General features: G+C 46.9%; 1 protein-coding gene and 1 long non-coding RNA gene across 8 annotated transcripts in view; both read right to left on the bottom strand.

The window, feature by feature from the left end:
* Positions 1-26,684, bottom strand: part of KCNN3 (potassium calcium-activated channel subfamily N member 3) — a 163,503-nt gene that overhangs the window by 38,331 nt on the left and 98,488 nt on the right. The gene's annotated exons all lie outside the window — the stretch shown is intronic.
* Positions 2,649-3,277, bottom strand: LOC134808756 (uncharacterized). Its single transcript, XR_010152365.1, has 2 exons — positions 3,160-3,277; positions 2,649-2,839 (listed from the first exon to the last, which is right to left on the bottom strand). It is a non-coding gene; the product is annotated as an uncharacterized LOC134808756 (long non-coding RNA).

Here is a 26,684-nt window from a genome sequence, read left to right as displayed (position 1 = left end):
TGAGGAATAAATGGCCTAGGGTGACTTCAGGGCTATTACTGCTTGTGCCAGTGGGTGAATTCACATTAAGGCAAAAAAAAAAAAAAAAAAAAATAGTTCGTTCTTTTCTCAAAAACAATTTCCCTTATAAACATCTTAAAATGTAAAATAAATGGCTTTGAAGACACAGGGCTGATCACAAGCCTATCAAACCACGTGCCCAGGACACCACATGCATGTATAAAGTCACCCCTCCATCCACTTCACCTCTGTGTCCTATTTTTCAAGAGTTGGCTTTGAATTTAGGAAAATAACGACGTTTTCCTCTACCAGGTAATTCAAGGTAACAGCCCTGGATCTTTCCAAGGCAACTCTAAATCTAGTCTTTTATTTCCAGCCCTAAGAACTAACAGCATGGTGCAAGGCCTCCAGTTATTTTTAAAAGGAGAGAAAACCAGCACCACCAGAGCACAACGGCTCCAACAAACAAATGCGACTTGCCGCCAAACAACCACAGCTTGTTCTTGCTCTGTGAAAACGAGAGTTTGGTTGGTGTGGCTTTTTCTCACCGAGGTGGTGGCATCTCTGTCTTCATTAGTGGTTTTCTGTAGAAGCTTCTGAGAAACTCTGGAAGAGGTGGGACAGCTGGCTGGTGTCACACAGCTGGATGCAACCTCTGCAGGCCTCAGAGGGGAAGCTTCAACACCAGCACTGGCCAAGCTTTTCTTGGAGTGTGTTTCTCTTCTCTTGGGTCTCTTGGTCTTGCTCAACTTCTCCACCTTGCAAATGGATGCACCATTTGAGGGAAGCCAGCTGCCATTCCTTCTACAGTCCATTTTCTTCTTAGAGGGAAGCACTGTCAACCTCTTTGAAATTAAAAACCAGATGGCTCATCTGGCAAATCCTTCTGAGTCAGTTTCTCAATCTGCAATGTTTTCTTTCTTCTTATTAAAAAATATTTCCATGTTTCCTGATTTGGAAATGTTTAATAAAATGCATGAAAATGGAGAAAAATAATATGCTTGGAAGAAGCACTGTTCCCATGGGAAGCATGTCTTCCACGGTATCTGGAGATGGCGTGGCAGAGATGGCATGGGCGGAGAGTCCAACAGACGGGGGTTTGGATCCCAGCCCTGCCACCTGTTAGCTGTGTGGCCTAGGGAAGGCGCTTACCTCTCTGTGTCTTGGGCTTCACTTCTGTAAAATGAAGCAGTAAAACCTTGCACGGGACTAGTGAAAAATATACAACTCTGCATAGTGCCTGACACAAATTTTGGAACTTAGTAAATGAGTTCATTTGGTCAGCAATAGGAATGAGCCCCCTACTGTGTGCCTGGCTTGGTGCCTACTTGGGAACTTAGAGTTCTAGGAAGAAGGCAGACACCAAGCAACACCAAGGCAAAAAAGGGCCGCGTTACAATGGAGACAAGTGACGCCAAGTTGGGGCACGGGGCCACTGCGCAGGGGACACCCAGCTATCTCAGAGGAGCAGGTATGGGTTGGGATGACAGTGCTGCGGGTGGAGTGGCAGGCTCAGGAGAAGGCTGAGGTGAGTTGGAGGGAGAAGCAGGGCGGGGAAAGAACTCTGAGCATCTTCTCAAAGTTGCCAGTGCTGGGGTTTAATAAGCAGAACCCCGTGAACTCACAGGCACAGCTGGCCTGCACTGCTACTCTTGCCCCAAACCCCTCCGTCTTCTTCCTCCTTCTCCTCTATTTTTCCTGCCTTTGCCCCTCTCTGTTCTTTCTTCTTCTCTTTCATGCTTCTTTTTCTTTTTTTCTCCTTTGAAGCACTGTCTCCACCTCCCTCTCATCTCTCCTCTCTTGTTTTCCCTTTCACTTGTTCAGTCTCTCTCCCACCCTCCCCTGTGAGGACCCACAGAGGAAGCTCTGCCCTAGAGGGAAAGGGTTTCTGCCTCCAAGGAGCTGGCTATCCCTTGGGGACATCAGTCTTTGTTTGCTTCAGGTTGATTTTGCTTAATCAGCAAACTTGCATTTTGCACCCACTGGGTGGCCAGATACAGATGGCATCAAATGTCACCAGGCAGAATCCTGTGCTGTAAAGTGGGGAGGGTAACATCTGGAGTAGGTGCATGGGTCCCCCCAACGTGGGACATCTCTGGAGGGGTGGCAGGTAAACTAAGCTCAACTGATCCCCAACTCTGCTCATTACCTGCCCTCTCCCTGCTGCCCAGGTCCCCTGCAACCCCGGCCCTCTTCCTCCTGCACCTCCTATTCGTGGGCAGTCCCACCAGCTATCCAGCCAGCCACACTAGGACACCAGGCACTGTTCCTGAGCTTCCTCCCCATCACTCCACACCCAGTGAGTCAGTCCGGTGGAGGTTGGCTCCTCTAGCTCTCTCAAAACTGCCCTTGCTCTTCATCCCAGCCACCACTGTACCCAGGGGTGGTGGGGGCAGCATTCTGTTACTACAGCAGCCTCCCCAGCTGGTGTCCCATCTTCCCTTCAAATCCCCCTTCCACACTGCAGCCAGGGAAATCTTTCTGAAACTCCAGACCCTCCCCTGCTCCCAATCTACCAGTGGCTCCCCCTCTCCTAGGTGTGGGAAGAGGAGAGGGGACGTTCTCAGCCTCTGCACCGCGACACACTGGGGTAGACAAACAGTCTCTCTGGGGCTAATAGTAGTTGAAGGATTGACATTTGTGAACGATTTATTTTTTTTGTTATGGCAGTTTCAAGGCTATCCTGTGATAATATCACTCTCGCTATCTGGTACTCTGATTTGCTTTCTTCAGTGGAAAGGAAGGGCCGGGACTCCAGCTAGCCTGATGGAAATGATTTATAACCTGGGGCACACCCACAGCAGAAGTCGGCTGTCTGAATATCATCTCTCCTGCATCGCTGGAATCAAAGAAACAAGTACATAAACAAGGTTGGAAACTGTTGGCTGATAGAAGAGTCATTCCAAAATCCTTAGGCTGGTGAAAAAGGCCCCTGCCTGCTCCTGTAGCGTTGAGTGCACTGCGGCATCTTACGACACCCCAGCAAGCAACTGCTTATTCTCTCCTCCAATCCATGCTCCCCCACCTCCGAGCTTCCCTCATGCTGGCCCCTCTGCCCGGAGGCCCCTTAGGCCTAGGAAATCACCTCCTCCGGAAAGCCGTCCCGGATCAAGTGCCCTCTGTGGGGCCCCTTCTTCCCCATTCTCCCTCACTTCTCACCACCGGCTCTTGGCCATCTCCACCCCCAGCACCAGCCTCCATTGGTTGGTTGGTTTGTCGGTCGGCAGGTGCTGAGAAAGCTGGTCAGAGCTACTGAAGGAAGCTGTGAATGAACAAGGACTTAGGGGAAAGTGACGTTTAAACCTGGTCTCATCTCACTCCCTGCTGTGGGCCTCTGCTTTCTGTTTAAAGCCATTCTGGGTCTCTGCTTGCTCTCACAGCTGCTGTCTGTCTGTGGTTTTCATTGAGCTCCACCCGCCCGGGGCCCTCAGTCTGCCGCCCGCGCCTGCAAGCTTTCTCTCTCCTGGTTGAGCCTTTCCCGACATCTGCCATCAGTCACAGAGCGTGACTCGGAAGCAAAGGGGCTTCACAGTTCATCGATTTTTATATACAGAGAGAAGAACAACAGTAGTTGGGATTCTTGCAAAATACTTCCTCAAAGATCTTAGAGATGATCTACTTCTCATTTCATTTTATTTCTGGGGCTATCTCTGTGTGGTAGGTAAGACTGGATGCTAATCTTATTTGAAGAGATAACAATAATCACTATCATTTCTCAAGTGCCAATCACGTGCCATGTGGGCCAAAGCTTTATGTGCATTACTGAATTTAATCCTCAAAAAACAAGACTCATAACTGTCACTTCCTATTTTATTGAATTGGAAAATTAGACCAGGTGCAGTGGCTCACGCCTGTAATCCAAGCACTTTGGGAGGCTGAGACAGAAGGATCCCTTGAGCCCAGGATTTCAAGACCAGACTGGGCAACATAGTGAGATGCTGTCTCTACAAAAAATGAATAAAATTAGCAGGGCATGGTGGTATGTGTCTATAGTCCCAGCTATTCTGGAGGCTGAGGTGGGAGGATCACTTGATTAATTACTAGATTAGGAAACTTGCACAAAATAAAACATCAATTGAGTGGCAGGGCCCGAGTGTGTGCTTGGACTTGCCTGCATCCACAGCTCTGTCTTTGACCATATTGCACCTTGGAGGAGCCCTGTCTTTGACCATATTACACCTTGGAGGAGGTGGAGACCTAAAAAGGGAGGTGAGATGAGTGGAGAGACTGGTGGGGATTCTCTCTCTCTCAGGTATCTCATCCTGGATCTGTGTTATAATGAGCCATGCTTCCCAGGAGAGTAAGACAGAGCCAGGGCTGCCCTGTTCAGCAGCATAGGTTGTGCACTGTGCAACTCCAAGGAGTGCCAGTCACGAAGACTTCAATGTGAATGGCACCCCCTGGAGGGAAGTGCTGCATAGGCAGTGCTCCTGGCAAGAGCCCTAAAGAAAAGAAGGGTGTCTTGCTCTTCTCAGTTATGCTTTCCAAAGATAATTAAAGGCAGGCAGCTCCCCAGGCAAGCAAATGTTGTGGAAGGCACACAAAGCTGCAGCCTCACCTAGGCAGGGTTAGTGTGGGAAGGACGTGGGAATCACCCTGTGACCAAGAACAAAGAGGAACAGCACAGAAAAAGTACCCTGGGAAGGAATTTTCTTGTTTTTGTTTCCCAGAGCAGTGGGGTTCCCAGGGCAGGACGTGGGAGCTCTGGTTGGGCGTCTTTCCCTGCCACAGAGAAGACAGGGTGCCAAGGAGGAGCCTGGGACGTCAGGGCGAGTGGGAAGAATTCTGACTCAGCAGAGGTTGCAAAGTAGCCCCCAGGGAATCAGAGAGAGAGGAAGATAGAGAAAGAGAGAGACAGGGATGGAGACAGAGACAATGGCTGGAAGGGGAGGAGTCTGAGGGCAAGGGCACCTGGGTGAGGGTCTGGCCTGAGCATGAGGGGCCTGAGGACAGGGATATGCACAATAATGCCCTGACCCGGGGCCCCCACGGCCGTGGGGCTTGGGGAGACTACGGGATGCTCCCGGACCACAAGCAGCCTGCCCAGGGAGTGCAGCTGTCCCTGACCTCTCGCCTCTTTCCATAGGCCTGGGCTACGCAGAAAGGCACATTTCCCTGCTTTCTGGGAGTGGGCTCTGGCCAAGTGAAGCGTCACGAAGTCTGGGATGGGAGTAGTTTCTCAGGGGCTGGTCCGGCCCCAACTGCCCACAGCCAAGTCACCTGAGCCTTGGTTTACATGATTAACTGAAAATTCTGGTACACGTCAGAAATAAAGCTAATTCTGAAGGTCAACACTATATGGAGAAAGGAATGGAGACAGCCAGTCACACACACTTTTCCCTCAAAAGGGCCTTTCTTGCTGGAGAAGCTTCTAAAGCCTCGAAGCTGGTGCACCCCAAGCTCTGGAGAGCAGCGGCTGGAAGGGAAGGCTCCAGGCCTGGTGCTCAGGCCAAGGGCCTCCTGCACCCCTCCTCACCCATTTCCTCGGCCCCAGGAGCAGAATGAAAGAGATATGAAGAGACAGATTGCCTTCAGCAATCCTTTTCTCTGTCTCTTGAACTGAGAGATTCTTACTTGAGGAAAGGAAGGAGCAGGATAAAGAGATGACCCATCTGGAGATGCCTTCTCCCCTGTGGGGTCTGAAGCGAATAGAGCAAAACCCCCTTCGCATCAACTCTCATAGCTCTGGGCCTCCCTCTCTTCAGCTGGGAAGGGTGGGGGGCTGGGTCCATGTGCATTAGGGCCCCTTCCAGCTCTAAGGAGCTGTAATTCTCAGAGAATGTTTTCTTACCCATTTCCCACACTAGATGGAGAGCTGGTTAGGTAGGGGAGTGGGCAGCTGCAGCCCTGATCCTTGATAAGGGTCTTAAGAGACCATCTTTGAAGACACAGATGCCCAGGAGGCTTGCCCTAAATCAGCCTGATGGTGACAAGTGTCGTGGCTGTGCTCGGGGTCTCTGCATACAGTGGGATTCTCCTGGGGAGCATCAGCTCAGAGGCCCAGGACCCCCTCAGCTTCTGAGCTTTCCTGGGGCGGTGAGAGCAGCCCTGGACACATGGCTGAAGGCCTGGGCAGCAGGGGCCTGCCTGCTGTGTCAGCTTTACCATCAGAGTCACTGAGTCTTGGGGCTCCCTCTAGCCCAGTTCACCTCATTCTTTTTAGATAAGCAAATGGAGGCCAGAAAGCGGAGAACTGGGCATCTGGTGTACTTCTCACCACATGCTGCCTCTTTCTAGCCACAGGGCATCAGATGTGTGAGCTCGGCAGAGTCCAGTCCCAGGAGAGAGACCCTTGGCTGGGAGCTCAGACCCGCCCAACTCGCGGTGTGAGTCTGGACAAGTTGCTTCCCTTCTTTGGGCTTTGGTTTCCTCGTGTGTACAATATGAGGATTTGGCTAAAGAAGCTCTAAAGCCCCCTCCAGCTGTAAGTCAGGTGTTTTTTTGGATCACATTCTGTCCCCCTTCTCTCTCCCACTCCCATTCTCGGGACAACTAGCAGCTGGGCTGACTGCAGAGGCAAAAGCCAGGTGTCTTTCCAGACAGGAGGCCTGTGGCATCCCGTGCAGACAAGATGAAGCAAGAGTCAGCACCAGTGGAAACCACCTAGCAGCCTTCATCCAGGCTGGCCATGCCTCAGGGAGCTGCAGCAGGTGCCTCTCAAGTTACACAGAACTTCTGATGGCTCCTAACCCAAGGCTTTTCACCACTGGACACCTGGAGTGCCTGAAATGGGGCAGGAGAGGGCGTGCCAGTGCCAAGGCTATTATAAAAGAGTAAGAATGGCAACACTCAGAGTCACCATGGAAGCCAACCTGTCTGTCTGTCCCCCTCCCCTAACTCCTCCCCATGACCCCAGGGAAGCTCCCAGAGACTCCTTCGTCCACTGCATCCCCAGCCTGGCTCTGTTTTAAGGGAAGCAGCCACCACAGAAGATGCTTGTTACACGTTGCCAGGCAACAAAAATGCTGCCTGAAAACTAAAACCCACCTCTGACTCTTCATAGGACTGGAAACTGGCAGATGAGAGGAGCCTGCCAGGGAACAAAGGAGAAGCATCGAGAGGGAAACGATGGAGTTGAGCAACCACAGAAGGCAAAATGAAAGAGCCCAGACAGTTGTGTAAAGTGCCAGAAAGCAAACAGATGGGGAGGAAAAACTGACTCACTGAAATTAGGAAGACAGACAGAGAGAGGAGGCATGGAGGAAAGTCCTCCGGGTGTTAAGTCCTCGAAAGGCCTCCTTTATTTTTTTTCTTTTTGGCCAAATCTGTCATGAGTAGAGATGAGGCTGTTGATAAGGAAGATGATGATAATGATGACGATGATGATTCCTTAGGTGAACTCTGGTCTACTTTTATCCAGTGGGTGATTTTTATTAGATATCCCTCAAGCAATGGCACAATTCTCCACAGACTTTCAGAAAACATAATTATCCTCTAAAACGAAGATCTACACTGTCATTAGCACCATCAGCTCACCCAAATATAGGGACATCAGCTTGTTAGCTGAAGTGACCTTGGGCTCTGGGATCTTCAAGCACTGAGCAGATGAAGGAAGGAAGGAGTGATGTTCAGTCTGGACAGCCATGCCCAGCTGGCAAGGGAACCTCGGAGAATGGGAGTGCTCCAGGTGGAGGACTCTGCGGGCAGCAGCCCTGGGCCAGCAGTGAGACCCTGGCTCGCTTACCTCCCAAAGCCTCCATTTCCTAATTTCTAAAATGGGAAAATTGCTCCTGCCCTGCTTACTTCACAGAGTGCTGGGCCACAGAGGAGAACCTGTGTAGAATGAATGGCCATGAACGAAGATAGTGCTCCTTATTTATTAAAAAACAATTCCTAGTCTCCTACAGAGGCTGGGCACCGTAGCAGACATTATCATACAGACATGCCCCCTGCTGGGGGCGAGGCAATTAAGCAACTCCACACTATGGTGGGGGAGTTACCCCACTGCTCTTGGCCTCAGTTTTTCCATCAGGGAAATGGAGATAACACCACAAAGCATTCCTATGAGGACACTGCATGTCAGAAGTTTCTCCTCCCTCGGCCTGTGGTCACCCTTGACTAGGCTCCGAGCACCCGGCTCAGACTCACCTGCCTCCAGTTCTGCATCACGTGGCCTCAGGGACAGGCCGGGCACCTCAGGAATCTATCCTCTAATTTCTGAAATAATGAAAAGCCTCCAGACATATTTACTCTCTAAATAAAATGCACAGTTTAAATTATTAACAAGACAATTTAAGAATACTGGTAACTAAGTGGGAACAATTTCACATGTTAAACTTGACAAAATAATTATAAAGCTACTACTCAGTTAACTATATTCACATCTACTTAACTCAGTAAGTTTGACAACATAGATGTTTACTTTATTAAGTTTGTCATACATTTTCTCCAAAAAAGTCTAGCCAGTCACCAGACCCCACCCCACCCCTTGAAAACAGACATCATGGCATTCAAGGACAACGAGCCGCTTCTGCCTGTACTTACTAATAGGCAGTGGCTTCCCACTAAAAATCGCTGTTTTTCTAGAACACCAATCACAATTCCTTTCCTAGGTACCAAACAGCATGACCTCAAAGAAATTAGAAAATGACTGCACAGCCCAAGCTGAAAGAAAAACTTTGCGTCTTATGTTCTTTCTCCTTTTGTCTCAACACAGCCTCACTCTGTAACACACCTCCCCAGTGGAACACATACCCCAAAAGCCCTGCCACAGGCGATCGGGGTCCCAAGGGCCCAGGCCTCCTCCACTACCCTACAAGTCAGGGCCAGGGCAGATCATGAGCCTCCTTGAGCCACCACATCCTCATCCACGAAATAGGGACCGTGGGTTCCCCGTCCTGCCTGCTCACTTCATAGGGCCGTGGTGAAAAACAGAAGAGGATGTCCAGTGTTTTATGTTTCCCCCAGCTGTTCAGGTCTCCTCTTGTTTGAACTTCATAATCCCCTGGGAAGCAGGTAGACCAGGCTTACTTCCTATCTACAGATCCCAAGAAAGAGGCCCAGGAAAGGAAAGGGCTCAGGGTTTATCAGGAACCAGCCAGTCGCAGGTGCTTATTTAATAGAGGGCAGGTGACTTGCCCAGGATCGCACAGCTGGTCCGTTGTCAAGCCAGGCTATGAGCACACGTTTCTGACTCCAGGGGCCATGAGCTGTCCCTTCTGTGAGCAATAAAACCTTCCATGTAGGAATGCAAAGTATCATTATTACCATTGTTGCTGATGTTACTAAAATTGAACCAAACTGGTTTTATCATGGGTTGACTGGAATTGCATGATGGAGGGCCTTGGTCACTAAATTTAAAAATATGGACTTAATCTTCTAGAGGGAGCAACTGAAGGTTTTTGAGGGGTAATAGTAGGAACGGTAACTGGAAGCCAGAAAAGCTACTTCTGTAAACTGGTGTAAGATGACAGGGATCTGTGTCAGGGAGGTAGCAGGAAGAGATGACTTTAAGCGACACTGCAGAATAAGAACCATAGAGCTTGGTGCCTAAATAGAGGGCTGGAAATGGCGCTGGGAGTGGCATAAGGATGGGGAATGATTTGAGCCTGAGAGATGGTTGTAGCCCAACAGCACGTCTCCTCTTCTTCATTAGTAAGAGCGCCCAGGAAGGAGCAATGATTACCAATAATAAAGACTACATTTTCCCGCCATGTGAATGACCAACGGATGTAAATGAAAGTGACATGTGTTACTTCGAGGAAATGTCCTTAACAAGAAAGAAACAACCTTATTTTGTCCATTTCTCTTTCCTGACGGCTAAAAGGTAGGTGGGATGGCTGGAGCTCCAGCAGCTTTCTTGAAGTATGAGAAAGAAGCCATGTACCAACGATGGCAGGGCAACAAGGGAGAAGGAGCCTGCGTCCCTGATGATGCCATAGAGCAGCATACCTGCTATAGACACCTTTCCGGACTTCTTTGGCGTCAGACAGAACTTCTGTTTTGTTTAAGCTATTGTTGTTTTGGGTTTCCTATCACTTGCAGCCTAAAACGAATACTAACGGGTAAAGTTCCTGAGAAAAAGAAGACACAAACAGAGAAGCAGAGAGAGAATTTAGGGGCAACATGATGAGTTTGATCACAGATTTGATGCGTGGGACATCAGTACAGGAGAAGATGTATATAAAACTTGGCATGGTGCAGGGATGTATTCAAGAACTCTACACCGCCACCACCGCCCTTCTAAGTCACTTTTGTCTCTTGCCTGGCCTGCTGCAGTAGCCTTTTTAGTCCTCCTAGTAGTTTTCTTGCCACCTCCAATTTACTCACAAAGATGCCAAAGTAATATTTTTAGAAGCAACCATATTGTATTACTCTCCTATTTAAAACCCTTCAAAAGCACCAGGCATGGTGGCTCACACCTATAATCCTAATACTTGGGAACCTGAAGTGGGAGTATTTCTTGAGGCTGGGAGTTTAAGACCAGCCTGGGCAACATAGAGAGACTCTGTCACCAAAAAATTTTTGTATTTAGCCAGGCATGGTGGCTTATGCCTGTAGTCCCAGCTACTCAGAGGGCTGAAGTGGGAAGATTGCTTGAGCCCAGGAGTTAAAGGCTGCAGTGAGCTGTCATCATGCTGTTGCATTCCAGTCTGGGTGACAAAGTGAGACAAGAAAGAAAGGAAGAAAGGAAGGAAGAAAGGAAGAAAGAAAGGAAGAAAGAAAGAAAGAAGAAGAAAGGAAAGGAAGGAAAGGAAGGAAGAAAGAAAGAAAGAGAGAGAGAGAGAAAGAAAGAAGGGAGGGAGGGGGAGGGAGGGAGGGAAGGAAGGAAAGAAAGAAAAGAAAGAAAGAAGAAAGGAAGGAAGGAAGAAAGGAAAGAAAGAAAGAGGGAGAGAGGGAGAAGGAGAAGGGAGAAGAAGAAGAGGAAGAGGAAGAAGGAAAAGGAGAAGAAGAAGGCACAGAAGAAGAAGGAGGAGGAGGGGGAAAGAAGGAAGAAGGAAGAGGAAGATGAGGAGGAGGAAGAGGAGGAAGAAGAAGGAGGAGAAGAAGAAGAGAAGAAGAGGTGGAGGATGGGGAGGGGAGGAGGAGGAAGAGCAAGAAGAACAAGAAGGCAAAGGCAAAGAAGAAGAAGAGACGACGATGAAGAGGAGGAGGAGGAGGAGGAAGAGGAAGAAGAAACAACAAGTAAATAAAAAGATAAAACTCTCTAAAGGCTTTCCACTGCACTTAGGTTCAACCCCACAACATGGCACTCAGGGCCCTTCACTTTCAGCCTCCTGCCCCCTTCTGCGGCTCAGTCCCTGCCACACCCCCCCTTCATCTGTTTACTCTCCTTCCAGTGACTCCTTCCCCCCGGCTCCTTGCCAGCTCAGGGCCTTGGTGCAGTCTTCTCATTCTTCTCAGAAGGCTCACCCTCTTGGTCTGTGAAGGGCTCATTTCCTCTCATCCTTCAGACCTCAGCTGAAGCATCACCTCCCCAGAGACACCTCCAAGCAGGCCCCAGATGAGTAGGATCCCAATCCAATGCCATAAATTTTTTTTTAAAAAAAGAATCATTGCAAACTTCTTTTTTCCTCTTTCACAGTATATGTCATGGATTTGAAATTATCTACTTTTTGTTTCCTTACTTGTTACCTGTCTTCCCTGGTAGACTGTAAGCCCATGAGGGAAAAAATCATGTGTGTTTTATGCTTTAAGATATATTTAATTCCTAGCACAGTGCCTGGTGAATAGCAGAGCTCCATACCTGTACATAACAGTGTTATTATTTAGCAAGTCTCTCATGAGAGCACTGCAGCTCAGAGAGAGGCGTGGCTCAATGCTCCACTTGGGATGCACGGATGCATTCCTGTGAGAGTGCCTGCATTCTCCGGGAGCAAGCATGATGAAGGGAAACGGCAGAGGAGGGAGAATGTCCAGGTAAAGGACAGACCTGTGCAGGAAATAGGGTATGGGGGGAATCAGTATGAGATGTGTCCAGAGAGCAGGAGAGATCTCAACTTCAGTGCTCAAACAATCTGTTGAGAAATCTGCGGGAGCCTGAGAAACTAACTATTGCTTTTATCAGCAGGAAAACTAAGGCAGAGAGAAACGGACTTCAGGCCAGCCCTCAACTCCCTTGCTAAAGCTGGAAACAGGACAGGAGCCTCTTGTCTCTTTGAGTCCTGGCTGGTTCCCACATGGCTGAACCACTCCTCTGGCCTTACTGAGCTGTGGCTCTTATCTGGTAGTGGCCATGTGGAACAAGGGTGCAAGTTGCTGCCTGCAGGATTCAGGCTAAACAAGGCCCTTACAATTGTATTGAAGAAAAGCTAACAATAGAGCATGGGGCTATAGAATGGAACTGTCAAGAGTGCCCAATCTAAACAGAGATGGGCCCTGGGTCTCGCTCCCTAATTCCCAGGCCATTATGCCTGGGAGCCCTTTGCCCTAAGAATATGGGCCACTCTCAGGCTGCATTAAAAGGAAAATAATGCCGAGGAAATGGGAGGATGCCTAACACTTGGGGCACTATGTTCGTTCTGGGGCCTTCGCTTCATGAGGACACTGATGACCAGGGGAGGAGAGTGAGCGAGAGGGTGGAGTCTGACCAGAAGTCCTGTGACAATGGTTGAGGGGACTGGAGACCACTGGGTTGGAGCAGAGAAGATTCAACCTGACTTTGGATACTCAAGGGACCTTCAGTAGAAAAAGAAATACCTGGCTGCTTCACTGGGTACTCACCGTGTGCTAAATGTTCTACACTGTGCTAAGGGCTTTTTGTGAATTATCCCCTTTCCTGGCCCAACGTCACCTGCTAGTAACAGCATAAGCAAGGCTCCAAGCTCACATCTTCCCAGAGGTCAATGGCTTAACCGCCAGCCTATGGTACTTGAACTTCTTTTGTGCGGACCCAGAGAACTGAGTTAGGACCCAAGACAGAAACTACAAGTTTTAACCAATATTAACCAATAATAGGAAGAGATTTCTAAGCCAGAGCTGTCTGCAAATGGATTGGATAGTCTTTTAAAGTAGTGTCCCAGAGGGTGTTCAAAAGAGGCTGCATGACTCTGGTCAGGTTAAGTACAAGTGCAAGGTTAATGGTAGAACCAGGGGTCAAACCGAGTTTTTCCACCCTGAGTTCAGGCAGTCCTGATCACAGGATGGATCCTGTGCTGGTGCGATTGCTACTGTGTACTAGGTGTTTTCCCCTTGGCTCAGCTGAAACATGTTTAAGATATTTAAAAGGAGTTTTACTAAGTTCTGTGCCCCCTCTATTGTGGGAGTGTCAGAGCCCATCTGGGCCCGTTGCAGCAGGTCTGGCCCTGTCTGAGAGGGCCCGCAGGGGCTGTGTTACCAGGCGGCTCCCAGGTGCCTTTTGGGAAAACAAAATGACCAGGTGTGTTAGGGCCAGCAGGCTTCCAGGGCCACTACTCAAAGGCAGCCAGGGGACTTTGGCTGCCCTTAAACTCTCTGTGCAGTGGGGGGCAAGCAGGCATCCAGACCGAATGGAATGAGGTGGGGTACTCAAGGAATATGGCATGTCTCACCCATATTCCCTCTCAGCTCAGCCTCTGGGGGACTGGGGCCAAGTCTCAGGGAACAGAGGAGTCTGTATTAAATGGAAGGAGAACATCGTTCTGTTTTTGTTTTTGTTTTTGAGATGGAGTCTTGCTCTGTCGCCCAGGCTGGTGTGCAATGGTGTGATCTCGGCTCACTGCATCCTCCACCTCCTGAGTTCAAGCGATTCTCTTGCCTCGGCCTCGTGAGTAGCTGGGATTACAGGCGCTCACCACCACACTGGGCTAATTTTTGTATTTTTAATAGAGACAGCGTTTCGCCATGTTGGCCAGGGTGGTATGGAACTCCTGACCTCAGGTGATCCGCCCACCTTGGCCTCCCAAAGTGCTGGGATTACAGGTGTGAGCCACCATGCCCGGCCAAAAAAAATCACATTTTTAAAAACCCTTCTAGCAGCTGTGCTATGTGAGCCAGGAATGCAGGGCTTTACCCCAGCCTGGCGCGGGGGCCCCAAGCTGGCAGTGGAGGGCAGGGGAAACACAGGGGGGTTGAATAGCTGCGCTCCTGAGAGCCAGCCTAGGACACCAAACTCATGGAGAAGGGGCCCTGTGGAGCTGAGGTGCCCGTCCTTTGAGGGAGGGGTCTGCACCGGAAATGTAGGGCACAATGGGATCACGAGGGGCAAACAAAACAACCCCAAAGTTGAAGGATGGAAAAGCTGACAGAATATGGATTTCCTGCTTGACTAATGTCAGCCCACAAATAGATGTGGCTGACGTCACTTACAGGAACCCCTTCCTTTTCCTTACCTCAGCCCCTCCAAGGAGGTGGGTGGGGGAGCGGGTGAGAATGAAGCCCCATGCCCTTAGGCATCCGCTGTAGGAAAGGAAGTCACTTCTCTCCTACACACCCAGCATGGCACTAACTGTCACTGTGTACCATCTTTGGCAGACTTGGGAAGGAATTCATTCCAGTGACAAAGGTCAGATAGTCCTCCCCAGTTAAAGAAGGAATCCTGGCATTTAACTGGGTCTCCCTAAGGCAAAAATCCTGGAGACAAAAGACACTGGTGACTTCCCAGCAGAAGAGAGTGAAGGGAAACCCAGGTTTGGTGTAACGCAGCAAATAATTTGGAATAATTTGGGGGTTGACTTGACTGAAAAAATGGAATGGTTTCTCAATGCAATATGGATTTCACTTTGCACCCACAGTCCCAAACTTAGTGCTTCAGAATGCAAATTTTATGGAAATTTTCCTTGCTTTACCAGTTTCTTTTTTATTTTATTTTCTCTCTCTCCCACTTTCTTTCTCCTCTCTTTCTTTTCCTTCTTTCTTTCTTTTTGAGACGGAGTCTCACTCTGTCTCCCAAGCTGGAGTGCAATGGTGCGATCTTGACTCACTGCAACCTCCGCCTCTCAGGTTCAAGCGATTCTCCTGCCTCAGTCTCCCGAGTAGCTGGGATTACAGGTGCGCGCCACCACGCTGGCTAATAATTTCCCTATTTCTTGATTCTCCTTTCTAAGAGATATCAGCCATTACTTATAATAGCTAAGTCATGTATAATTATTTAATATAAAAGTACGAAAAAACTAGCCACGAATGAGCAGTTTAAGTGTCAAAGGGCACAAAAATACTGCCAATGAGGAAGAGGAAAGAACGGCTGAATACGAGATCACAGAACGAGAAAGCGGCCGCGGAGTGGGACTGGAGACTGTGAATCACGCAGGTGAAATCAGAACGGGATCCCACTCGAGACAGGAGCCAGGAGCTAGCAGCAGCCCTGGAGCCGCCGGCCCGGCCCTGAAGCCGCTCCGGCTGTCGCCACAGCGAGAGGGAACCTGAACGCTCTGCTCCTCCACAGCGAGTCCCTGCAGGTGGGGACACCGCCCACCTGGCCCTCCCTGCGCCCCCTGGCGGAGCGAGCCTCGGCCTCTCCCGGGCCCCGGCCTCTCCACGACCGCCTGGCCGCGCGGGAACCACCCGCGGACTCGCGGCCTCTCCCCACCGGACCCCGCAACACCGCGGGGACGCCCGGGAGGCTACTGAAGAGCCAGTGGAGCCTGCCTCGATCACACGTCCCCTGTGGAGCTCCACCTGCCCGCACGCCGGCTCGGGCGCTCCCATAAGCGGCCGGCTGCAGAGGGGCTCCAAGGGAGGCGCGCGCCCGCGAAGAAGCACTCCGGCCCCGCAAAGGCGCCCCGCGGCCCTGTCCACCAAGGCCACTGGCCGACGGGTCGGAAGAGAGCCCTTCAAGACGGAACTTGCATTGCGCTTGTTAGAGAAAATTATATGTAAAAACGGAGCCATTCAGCTTTACTTTCCACCCCGCGTTGATGTAAAACATGAGTTCCTATGGAAGATGAGGGGCTTCGTCAAGTGTGTAAAAACAAATGCTACCTCTTTCCATTAAAAATTTATATATGTATATTCATTCTCATTGTTGAAAATACAATAAAAAGTAATTTAAAAATCACATGTAACGTCATAAGAAATCAACTTAATGTTTACATGTATGAAAATCACATGTACACCTTGGGAAGCTGAGGCGGGCGGATCACCTGAGACCGGGAGCTGCAGACCACCAGCCAGGCCAACATGGCGAAAACCCATCTCTACTAAAAATACAAAAATTAGCCGGGCATGGTGGCGCACGCCTGTAATCCCAGCTACTCAGGAGGGTGAGGCATGAGAATAGTTTGAACCCAGGAGGCAGAGGTTGCAGTGAGCCAAGATTGCGCCACTGCACTACAGCCCGGATGACAGAGCGAGACTCTATCTCATAAATAAATAAATATTACATGTAACACAAAGAAATCAACTTAATGTTTCTATGTATTTTCCAAGTATTTCTGCATCTATCTATAAATCGGTAATATCCTACATAATGCTATTTTGTATGCTCCTTTTTCAAATATTACATCATGAATATTTTCCTACCTTACTGTAATTTTCAAAAGATTGATTTTTAGGCCGGGCGCGGTGGCTCACGCCTGTAATCCCAGCACTTTGAGAGGCCGAGGCAGGTGGATCCCTTGAGGCCAGGAGTTCAAGACCAGCCTGGCCAATATGGAGAAACTCCGTCTCTACTAAAAATACAAAAACTTAGCCAGGCGTTGTGGCAGGTGCCTGTAATTTCAGCTACTCGGGAGGCTGAGGCAAGATAATTGCTTGAACCCGGGAGGTGGTGGCTGCAGTGAGCCGAGATGGCGCCACTGCACTCCAGCCCGGGCGACAGAATGAGACTCCGCATCAAAAACAAACAACGAAGTAACAAACAAACAAACAAACAAAAACGAAAACAAACACGTTGATTTGATTTTTTAAAATTCTTGCTAACTACCCATCATATGGATGCGCCATACTTGTTTAGCCATTGAAATCCTAGATGTTTACTTGGTTTCTCATTCTTTTCTATTATAAACTGCACCATGCAGAAGAGGTTTGATGTAAATTGATTATTCTATTAAAATAGCTTCCTAGAAAGAGAATTCCTGGATCAAAGTTACAAACTCAAGGCTCCTGTGACAAATTGTTAAATTGTTTTCCAGAAAGATGGTCTAATTTCCTTCTTGCCCTCAGCGTAAGACAACCTCATCCCCGCCCACCGCCAACAATAAGAAGATTCTCCAGCACTGAGTTATATTTATTTAAAATTTTGTCAACTCCAGAGGGGAAAAAGTAATTCTCCTTGTAGTTATAATTTGCAGTTCTTTGATTAGAGGGACTGAATATGTGTTGTGTGTTTTATTTTATTGGCTTTTTGTATTTCTTCCTTTGTAGCTGGCCTTATCTTCAGCCTATTTTTTTCACTGGGGAGATAAGTTCTTCTGATTAGTTTCTAAGACTGCTTTGTATAATAGGGATATTTACCTCTTGTCATGTTTGCTGCAAATACTTTTTCTAGCATAACATTTGCTCTTTAAATAAGTTCATATTTTTTGAGGGGCTGAAATCTAAAATTGTGTGTATGATGTAATCAAACACACCAGTTTTTTCCTTCATGTTTCTTCTGAGATTTTATGCTTAACAGTTCTTTCTCCTCTCAGGGCTGATTAAATATTCACTTTGTTTTCTGGAGCTTGCTCATGGTTTCTTCTTTTACATCTGACTTTTTAATCCACCTGGAATTTATTTTGGTGGCTGGTGAGAGCTAGGGTTCCAATTTGATTTTTCATCCAAGCTTCCAATTTCCCCATTACCATTTATTGAATAATCTATTGCTTCCCAGTTGGTTTTCTTTCTCATACATTGGGTTCTAACATAGTAGGGTTTATTTCAGTGTTTTCCATTAGGTTTCATTGATCTGTCATTATTGATTTTTCAGTAATGCCAGAGGGACTTAATTACTTTCAGTTTTATAATACATTTTAATATCTAGTAGAGAAAGCCCCCTCAATGGTCTTCTCTTTCAAAAAAAGTTAAGCTATTCTCACTTATTTATTAAAACATCCTAAGAATCAGTAGTTATTCTCCATTAAAATTTCTAATTTTGTGTTTTCTTTTTTCTCAATTAAATTTATATTTTAGAAGTTGGTATCTTTTGGATTTATAAATTATGTTTTTCTGGTTTTTAAATTCATTAATTCCTATCTTTGCCTTTGTTATAAACTTAATCTTCCCTCCTGAGGTTTGTTTTGTTCTTCTAATGGATTCAGTTATTTTCTCTGTTCATTTTTTTCTGTTTTTGTTATTAAAAATGGGGTCTCCCTATGTTGCCCAGGCTGAGGCAGTGGCTATCCACAAGCACAATCATAGTCCACTACTGGCTCGAACTCCTAGGCTCAAGTGATCCTCCCACCTCAGCCTCCCAAGTAGCTGGGGCTATCAGTGCACACCATTGTGCCTGAAAAACTTCAAGGATGTTTTTCATCTGAGTACACCTTTGGTCACATCCTGAGTTTTTACGTACAGGGTCATCGTTGTTGTAATTTTCTAATAGCCTTTAACGGTAGTTTTGAATTCTCTGTTGTAATTGAGGAGATTGCTTTAAAAGTCCCACCAAAAAGTTGTCCTTTAATTGGAGTTTTATAGGCTTGTGGTCAGAGAATACAGCCCGAGCAACTTTTCTGATGTTTTGAAATGTGTGACCAAGAAGTTGATCAATTTTTTAAAGTGTTCCCTGGATGCTTAAAAAGAAGATGTTTGTTTATAGGCTACAAAGTGCTCAATTAATTTAAACATTTAAAAATTCAGATTATCAATCTCATTTTTTGTATAAAATTCACAGTTTTACTGTATATAGCACTTTTATCCATATTAAATGGTTCTTTTGGACAATTTAATGATTTCTGTTTTGAATTCATTTTGGTTTAAAATGAGAATTTCTATTCATTTGCCATCTGATTTGTACTTACCTAATAAATCTTTGCTCTTCATTTATTTTTGGGTCCTTCTGTTCTAGGTACTTCTTTTGTAAATTGCATGCAATTAAATTTTGCTTTTAAATCTCATCTAAGAGACATTTACTTTTAACAAGGAGGTAAACACAATTACGTTGATTGTTATAAATTTTAAGTTTGTTTTTCTCTGATCTTCTTTCATACTTTGTATTGAAATTCTTCCTTCCTGCTTCCTTTATTTTTTCTGTCTTAGCTATGTGGGCTCTGATGTGGCATGGGAGGTATATGTTTTCAGGGTAGGGAAAAGGCTCTCAGGCTGGTGTTGGAGTCTCAAGTCTGCTGGCTCTGTGGCCTGAGGCACATCGCTCAACCTCTCTGTGTCTCAACATCCTCATATACAGAATGCAGATACAATCTCATAGAATTATGGTATGGATTAAGTGAAACAATATACGGCTGATGCTATTGTTATTCTTGTTATACTCATAAAATTTTGCCTGTGGTTCCTTTAGGTTTAAAAAAAAATATTTCTCTGATTGCTAAAACTGAGTAATAGGGCTTTATTTAAAAATTCTCCTCTACATAAGACAACGCATCTGGCATGCTTTTACTAATCCCTTCTAGCCTTCTCCTCTCAAATTTTTAATCTGAGGATTTGCAACCCTCTAATTATTATTGAATTATTGCTTTAATTTCATACATCTACTCTTTCCAGAATCTACTTTTTCTTTGACATTAGAATTTGGAGTTTTGCGACCACGCGTTAAGTTTAGTCTTGATTTCATGTTTGCCTGTGTGAACCAATGTCTACCTTTCTTTACAACATTTCATTATTAAGATCTTAATTGTGATTCAGTCTTTGGTCAACTGGCAAACGAGTTCCCCCCAAAAGTGTAGGTGGTTTACCTTCTGAGCCCAGAAAACTCCAAGAATGACTTTTGTTCCCCTTTGGTTGCCTCATTCAAATGACAGGGTGGATCCAAATTTAAAATACTGTGGAACTGTTCTAATGACTCTGAATTTAGGGTTCCTGAGGGAGAGTCAGCTCTGGGATGCCTGTGTGCCTCTAGGATTGTTTCACCTTATGATTCAATAAATTTTCCAGAAAAAGAATGTATTGGGGTATGTCTAGGGGTGGCTCCTCCTGTCCCCCACATTCTAACTGGAAAAGAGGAATCCGTTTCGATCTGCCTACTCTGATCTACCATCCCCACAAACAACATCCCCTTACCTAGGCCAATTCTGAAAATGTTTACTTTGTGTATATTTCTGATTATGCTTGTATCCAAATTATTATCATTTCTTCCTCTGAAATAACTCTAATTCTTAGACTTCACCTGGATCCTGTAGCCTCCAGTTCTGTCCTATTCATCCTTTCTCTTATCTCTTCTGCATTCTGAGAGAGCTTTAAATTTTTTAAGTTTGTCTCCACATTCCACATTTTTAAAAATGTAGTGCCATCAATGTGGATTTTCATTTTGCTAAAACAATTTTAGTTTTCTGGAACTCTGTGCTTATGTGAACCAGATACATTTTCATTTCACATCTGCCCACTCTTCTCTATCATAAGGATCATATATATTCTGGCACCCTATTAGAGATGCCCAAGACTCTTCTTTCTTTTTCCTTTTTTTTTTTTTTTTTGAGACAGGGTCTCACTCTGTCGCCCAGGCTGGAGTGCCGTGGCGCAATCTCTGCTCGCTGCACTCTTGACCTCCCAGGTTAGGTGATCCCCCTACCTCAGCCTCCTGAGTCTACAGATGCACCACCACTCCCGGCTATTTTTTTTTTTTTTTTTTTTTGGCAGAGATGGGTTTTTGCTGTGTTGGTCAGGCTGGTCTCAAACTCCTGACCTCAAGCGATCCGCCTGCTTTGACCTCCCAAAGTGTTGGGATTACAGGCGTGAGCCACTGTGCCTGGCCACCCAAGACTCTTCTAATGTTGCTTTTTGTTTTTCATAATTAAACATTTTTCAGGAATCTTCAGGATTATTTTCCTCTTCCTTAATGCTGCAGGTTTTTCTCAAAGGCCTCCAGCAGGATCCCTGTCGCCTCCCCACCTTCCCCCTCCCCAGCCATCCATCTCCCGGCCTGGCACCAGAAGGGGATCGCTACAGGCTGCTCCTTCCCTACAGGAGGCTAACTTCTCACTTCTCCAGCTAGAGGGCAGGGTTCCTGGGTCTAGCAGGCTTCATCCCATGTGGTAGGCTACTTTCCTATCCTCTCTAACTAGTCCTCTGATATCATAAACCAGTGGTTTGCAATCATGGGCTCCTACCAATTAAAAATTTTTTGAGCATGCCCTCCTCCATTATACATATATTTATTATAAATTACAGACATGTATTGCTCTCTATCCATTTATTAAATACTAGCCAGGCTCTATATATATATATATATATATATATATATATATATATATATATATGTAGAAGTTCTGATCATTTCTCCCAATAGTCCCATGGATCACTGTGCGTGTGCCCCACATTGGAGGTTATAACTCAAACCAAAGCAGTCCATGAGGAACCACAGTGCCTGGCCCCACTGTTCCCAGGCTCTGCTCAGTTCTGCTCAGCCTACAGGGTTTAGCTTGCAGGCTTCCATCAACCCCATGTAGGGTGCTTCATCCCTGTAATGACCACTTTCCTACTGTTTTGTTTTGGGGTTTGTTTTTTTTTTTGAGATGGAGTCTGGCTCTGTCACCCAGGCTGGAGTGCAGTGGCGTGATCTCGGCTCACTGCAAGCTCCGCCTCCCGGGTTCACGCCATTCTCCTGTCCCAGCCTCCCGAGTAGCTGGGACTACAGGTGTGTGCCACCACGCCCGGCTAATTTTTTTGTATTTTTAGTAGAGACGGGGGTTTCACTGTGTTAGCCAGCATGGTCTCGATCTCCTGACCTCGTGATCCGCCCGCCTCGGCCTCCCAAAGTGCTGGGATTACAGGCGTGAGCCACCGAGCCTGGCCATTCCTACTGTTTTCTTGGAGTGGAAGTACCCCTTCTTGGAGGGGGTAGGAGGTTGTGGGAAGGAGATGGGAGGAGGAGGGAGCTGTGGTCTTGCTTCCTGCTGCTGGCAAGTGCAGGCCTGGGTGTCTGAGGCAGGGGCAGAAGAGAGTACAGCAAGGAAGCCTCTTTTTATCTCCTTACAATGGGAGTGGTGGCTCTCTTAATGAGAGAAAGAACGGGCCACAAATTGTTTTTCTCCTGCTTTAGGAGCCAGATCTCCAGAATAAAATTTCTCATTAAAATATCAGTATGCCAAAAGTTAACCAGCAAAATAAAAAACCTGTTGACAGACTGGAAGGCCTGGGACACTGAGACAGCCTGTTGCAGAATTTGGAGCCTCAGGAGGGACCAAAGTGAAGGGTCCAAAGGGTCCGAAGGGAATCCACTCAAGAGGACAGTAAGGTCATTTATAAAGCATGGCTGTGACAGCAAGGCTCACCCCACTTCATCAATGTTATGGGAGGCCTTGTTGCTCCTCCCAAGGAGATAAACATACAAAGGTGAGCTGGCAGGCCACTGCTCAAGGCACGCTAGGAAGGCTGGCTCTCCAACCTGCTGCGGCAGCGAGGACCCGGGGCCTCAGATGGTCTCTCCACCAGTAAAGCTGCTTGGCACTTGACAGTGTAAAATCAGGAGGTTCCTCCCTGAGGGAGGTGGGCAGGCAGCCAGGAGAATCCCAGAGAATGCAGAGTGCCACAACTGTCAGGCCTCGGAACCCATGATGTAATGCCTCTCTGGGGGCCAAGGAAAACAAGCCCACTGTTGTCACTGCCCTCCCAGCAACCAGGCGCTGCCCTCCCCATGGCACGGCTGTTCTGCGTAATTATGATCCCACTTTCTCTCCTTGGGAGGAGGAAATATGAAAAACCTTTGTTGTCACATAAAAACCAACCCAAGATATGAGAACTGTCTTTTAAAATACATCTTGCTGTAGAGAGATTTCCATAGCAACTTCAGAAGTGTGTGTATACAACTAGAGATAAGTCCAGGCTGATGAAAGCTACCTGGAATGTGAACAGGCTCTGGGCATCAGCAGCTGTGGATTTTTCTAGAACCTGTCATGCTGCTGTGTGACCCTGGGCAAGTCACTTACCCTCTCTGATGCCTAAGGTGATAGAATCATCATTAGATCAGGCTGAGAGAGATCAAGGCATCCTGTCCACACTACCCTGGTCTGACACTTCAGTTCCCCAAAGCTTCCCCTGCTTCCAGCTTCTGTCCAGTCTCTGGCTGAATAAGTCCTGGCTGAAGGCCTCTGCCAATCTTACTTATTATTTGACATTGGGAAACACAATGATCATTTAAGCTTGATTCTAAAAATAGTGCTTAGTCTTGGTAAGAGAAGTGCTTTGCCTGTTTAGGAAACAATATATTAACAGAGCAGATTCCTGGGAAACAGTCTGTGAGATGCTGAGATTTGGGGGTGGGAGTTTTACTGGGGCTGCTCTCAGGATCAATACCTCTGGGGTATAGAGGAAGTTCCCGGATGCAGTGGTAACAGAGGCCTTAGGCGATCCCTTAGGGACCCTGGAGCCTGGCTGAGTGTCCTACTAGAAGCAAACGGGGTTAGGCCTTTGAACTCCCACACTGACAAATCCCCTCGGGAGCTTGCTGCCCCCAGGCAAGGGGTTTGACCTGAAGAGAGGGACTCAGTCACAACCCCAGCTAAGGGAAGGAGAGCCCGGGTCCTGGAGGGGGCATCTGTCCCCTTCATGTTGACATGAAGCAACATGTCATCCACTACATGGATGTGTTTGAATTGGACATGAAGGCGGCCCAGGAGGCTAGTATGATAACATGGTCAAGACCATAGGCAGCAGAGGCAGAGAAAACAGTAAGACTGGGATTCACATGTCAGTCTCAGTGGCCTTAAGACTCTGAGATTGGGAAAGTTGCCAGTAGAGTAGAGGCCAAGATTTCCTCGTATGTGCAGGATTCAGCCTGGGTTGGTGACACACACATGGAAGTTCAGAGTCAGAAACCAGTTCAGATTTTGGCTCCACGCTTACTATTAATAGCTCTGTGACCTCGGGCCAGTTACTTTCTATCAGTTTCCTCAACTCTCCCATGAGCCTTCATGTCCAATTCAAACACATCCATGTAGTGGATGACATGTTGCTTCACCCAGATGCCCCTCCAGGACCCGGGCTCTCCTTCCCTCAGGCAAAGTACCTCTCTCATAGATCTATTGTGAGGGCAAGCTGGGATGACATATGGATTTTACACAGAACTAGCACAGGGGTGCAACAATAACATCCACCATGCTTTAATACACCTCATGTTATACCTAAGTCTTTGGTCAAATGGCCTTTTCGCAAGAGAAGGGAACTTTCAGAGAATTTCCGATTTGCTCATTGTTCCTCTGTGCCTTGGTCTTAGCGGGGGCTTGTGACCCATGTCTGCAGAGAGAGAGAGAGAGACCCAGTGGCCCACCAGGGACCAGACTAACCCAGCCTCAGCTTGGAAGCTATGGAAGGCCATGCAATATCAAATAAGGTGCATCATCTAAGTACTTTGCAAACTACATTCTTTAAAACAAGCTTATTTTCCAGTGAAAAATAGTCACCCCTTCTTGTGATAGGTTCAATAAACTATGAAACTCACTTGCAGGTACTTTGTTGCATGTTCAGCCATCTGAAATACATGCCAGAGAGCATCTGAGGAAGTGAAAGACTTCAAATAGCTTAAAGGGCTACGCAAATTCAATTACTATATTAATAGACAACATGGCTTCCATCATTTAGAAAGGAAAACAGGAAGAGTATAGGCCCATGTATGGTACAAGTTGGGCTGTTCTAATTAAAAGAAGGCAGCACAAAATTCCCAAGAGTTATCAAGGGATCTGTACTATTATTATTAACTTTCACCATCATTGGATTGCAGTACATAGTGCATATATACACCTTGTTTGACTCTAACAATAAATCCTGTGTCCAGCTTTCAGATAAGAAAATTGAGGTCCAGAGAGGTGAAGCGACCAGCACAATGTTGCTCAGCTAACAGTACCATGAAGAGTTTGGGGTCGGAACCCAAGCACATGCTTTCTCCATTGGGGGAAGAGTGTCTGCTTACCGGAGAAGGCTCATGAAGCCCTGTGCAGTGTGGTCCCACTCAGAGCAGATGTTGCAATGTCAGCTGCTGAGTAATGGCGAGGTTCTGAATAGGTGAGCATGGTGTGTCCCTGGGGCTCTGTGTGTGAGAAAGGTCTTCCAACACTGCACTGGCTCTCAGAACCTGAACCTGCATCCTGGAGCCTGAACCCTTGTTCTGCGGCAGCAGAATGCCCTCTCAGTTTGACCGTGTGTCTGTTGGCCAAAACGCTGAAAGAAATGTCTGCAAACAGAATGTCTCAAAAATAGGTAGGAGATACGATTCAAGGCACCCATGTAGGGTGTGTTAAGGCTAACTCCTCTCCAGAATTCTTTGTCTTGTTTGATCTCTGCTAGGACACTGGTGCATGGAAGATTTGGCAATATAATCGTAAGTGTTGACAAATTAAGGGTGACTACCAGGATTTGTGTAAATTACACAGGATGCTTCACCATACCTCCCAACATAATAAAAATAATCTATCTCAAGCAAACATAGCTTCATTCTATCTCAAGTGATCCTCATTTTAAAATGAGGAAACTGTAGCCCAGAGAGGTTTAGTAACTTGCCCTAGGTCTCACAGCTACTTAGGAGCAGAATCACGGTTTCTAACCTAGATTTAGACTCCACATGTCAAATAGATTAAAATGAATATCCAGGGCTTGGTGCAGTGGCTCACGCCTGTAATCCCAGAATTTTGGGAGGCCAAGGTAGGAGGATCACTTGAAGCCAGGAGTTCAAGACCAGCCTGGCCAACATGGTGAAACCCCATCTCTACTAAAAACACAAAAATTAGCCTGGTATGGTGGCGCATGCCTGTAATCTCAGCTACATGGGAGGCTGAGGCAGGAGAATTGCTTGAACACAGGAGGCAGAGGTTGCAGTGAGCAGAGACTATGCCACTGCACTCCAGCCTGGGCGAGAGAGCGAGACTCCATCTCAGATAAATAAATAAATAAATAAATAAATAAATAAATAAATAAGTAAATAAATAAATAAATAAAATGAAAATCCAGGACCCCTTGCAAGGAGAAGAGTCATTAAAGGCAGCTCGAGGGTGGTGGAAGGAGGTGGCTTCAGTCCTGCCCTTGAGCCTTGTTGATGGCTGTTCCAAGGAGTTGGCATTTTGTTCTACAGCCCTGGATCTCTGTCAGGCCACATCTCCCTTCTTTCCCATGAGTAGCTTCTCTGAATGACTCCCAACCACCAGCCTCCTAAAACAATATTTCCCAAAGTATATTCCATCAGTACAGTGCTTCTCAAACTAAGGTGCATATGAATCACCAGGTGACCTTGTTAAATGCAAATTCTGATTCATTCATTCTGGGCTAAGGCCTGAGATTCTGGGAATTCTAACAAGTTCCCAGTGATGCCAGTGCTGCTGGTCTGTGAACCAAACTTTGAGTAGCAAGGTACCAATAGTGCTTTATAATAAAAAGGATTTGCAGGCAAATACAATTAAGAAAGGCTGAACCAAACAAAAATAAATGGTTTCATTACTTCAGGACTTCTCAGAGCCTTTAAAATGCTAATAAGCATTATTAATACCCAAGAGGAATAAGTTGCAATGTGTTATATGTGAGTTACTGATGTAACCAGAATGCTTTGATATATTGGTTTGCAAAGAAGGAACAGAAAATCAGGAAAATTCTGTGCCTTTTTCCCACCTTACCTTGGTTCCAATGCTGCAATTCTAGCTCATACTGAACCCCAACTCAGCACTCCCCTCTTTCCCATTGTCTCCTTTCAGGTGTCTGGGTACATGCCTGTCTCCTCCATCAGACCACATACTTCCTGGCACCCCTACTCCTCC

This window comes from Pan troglodytes, chromosome 1 (genome assembly GCF_028858775.2).
Source record: "Pan troglodytes isolate AG18354 chromosome 1, NHGRI_mPanTro3-v2.0_pri, whole genome shotgun sequence".
Taxonomy (NCBI): Eukaryota; Metazoa; Chordata; class Mammalia; order Primates; family Hominidae; genus Pan; species Pan troglodytes.
The sequence above is the reverse complement of the archived record's forward strand: the minus strand, read 5'-3'. Positions and strand labels throughout refer to the sequence as shown.